This window comes from Danio rerio, chromosome 12, assembly GCF_052040795.2.
Source record: "Danio rerio strain M-AB ecotype USA chromosome 12, GRCz13ab, whole genome shotgun sequence".
NCBI lineage: Eukaryota > Metazoa > Chordata > Actinopteri > Cypriniformes > Danionidae > Danio > Danio rerio.
In genome coordinates this window covers 21,511,079-21,513,322 of record NC_141032.1, presented here as the reverse complement: position 1 = coordinate 21,513,322, position 2,244 = coordinate 21,511,079, and positions in this window count along the sequence as shown.

Genomic DNA, 2,244 nt, shown 5'->3' with positions numbered 1-2,244 from the left:
CAGAATTCCATTTACACAAGGGGTGTCCAAATTCAGTCCCGGAGGGCCGGTGTCCTGCAGATTTTAGCTCCAACTTGCCTCAACACACCTGCATGGATGTTTCTAGAAAAGAGCTTGATTAGCTAGCCCAGGTGTGTCTGATTGGGGTTGGAACTGAACTCTGCAGGACAATGGCCCTCTAGAACTGAGTGTGGACACCCCTGATTTAAAATATAGATAGTCATACTATATGGAACAATGAAGTGATTTTTAATTGAATTGTAGGACCTACTAAGTTACAATTGTGTCAGATTTTGTGGTTCTGATTACAAAATTCTTGTTCTGTCATGAAAATGAAATGTCAGAATCAGATAACACATTGCATCTCGGCAAATTATTGCTGATAATGTGAATGTAGAATAACTTCTGAAAACAAGCAATGGAGAGTGAAGGGTTGGGCTTCCAGATAGCAGCATTATCTCTTTTCACCGAGTCTGAAAGTGGTGTATGAAAAACCTTCTTTGTTCCTTTTGGTCAATGTCACAGAACCTGATTACAAACCACCATGACACCCTATGGCAGGACTTCTCAAACTCAGTCCTGTAGTTCCGGTGTCCTACAGATTTCAGCTCCAACTTGCCTCAACACACCTGCAAGGATGTTTCTAGAAAGCATATAGTGAAGCTGCGGTCAAACTAGACTTTTCTCCACATAGTCTTCCAATCATAAGCATGCGAATGTGTCAGATCATAGTGCGGAAAGTTTCACAGTTCGCTGCATTGCAAAGTTCAAGCTTGGTGAACTCTGTCCTGCGAAATCACATAACCTGACTGCATGAGGCCAATCGATGATCAAAACATGATTTCTCTGGACAGAAATTTAAAATATGAATCAATCGTTCGCTTTTTTAAATGTCTAAACATCTTGTTTAATCCCGCCCCTTTTTGCAGCGCCGTACGACAGAATTCCGCAAGCTCAAACTCTAGTGTGACTGCGGCATAAGAGCTTGATTAGCTAGCCCAGGTGTGTCAGATTGGGGTTGGAACTAAAATCTGCAGGACACCGGACCTCCAGAACCGAAATTGAGAATATATTTAGCAACCCAGATACTGGAGGGCTACTACTGCTGCTGCCCTGCACAGTTTAGTTCCACCCTTGCTTCAACACACTTTCCTGGAGGTTTCAAACAAGATTGAATGACTCAATTAGTTTTAATGTGGTGTGTTTAATTAGGGTTAGAACAAAACTGTGCAAAGCTGCAGCCCTCCGGGAACTGAGTTTGACTCCTGTTCTATACAGTTACTGCATTACATTCGGAAGGGTTCATCCGTATGCCTTTGTGCCTTCAATGCATTAACACTCCAGAGGGACAGCGTCGAAAGGATTAAAGCATAGAGATGAGCCCATCCGAACAGAAAGCAATGTGTGACACCAAACATCTTCCCTGAGCAAAGGATTATAAGTGTCCATCAGTTGTACCCTTTGAAATCCTTAATGCCTTAAGGCCCTTTAAAGTGGCCAGTTTTAGCACATTGGTTTGGAATGACACTTTAATACGGTAGCCATATTGACTTTCACTTCAAATTGCCCTTTGAAGGGCGATATATTTAACATTTGGAATAGGTAAAGAGGTTAGCCCATCTCTTCTCAAACATAGGGTGCTTCGCAAATCTTATTTGTATATCCTCATTTCCTTGCCTTGTGTCTTACATCATTTCTTAGGGGTGGAGCTAAGAAAAAGATGCGAGGATAGAGTAACTGAATCAGGTGATGTAATGTCTCCTGACTTTTGGCATCATTTCAAGGCATCCTCATTTAATGAATACTCTACACCCCTGATTTTGGTTTCAAGTCAGGACTCTTGAATATTAAAAATCATCATTTATATTGTACTGGTTTCAACATCCACAAAACCCCACATTTGTCTTTTTATTTAATTTTGCCAGTTATTACTAAAATCAATTATATAAATTAAAATGTATGAAATCAAAATAGATTCTTAAGGTGAGCAATTTAACAGTGCAAGTTAATCTACAAAAAAAAAAAGTTTGTTTTGTTAATCTTCAATCAAAGTCTGACCACCTGCTTTCAAGTTTGGAGAGATAGTCCTTCTCTGTTGACGTCAGTTTGGCGGCTTTAGCCACAACATTCATTGTGTTTGCGATGAGGCAATAATGCGCAAAAAGAAAGCCCCGCCCCCTACTTAAAATTCCATTTCAGTTGGAAGTGCATCAACTTTCAGACTTTAATAATGAATAATTAATA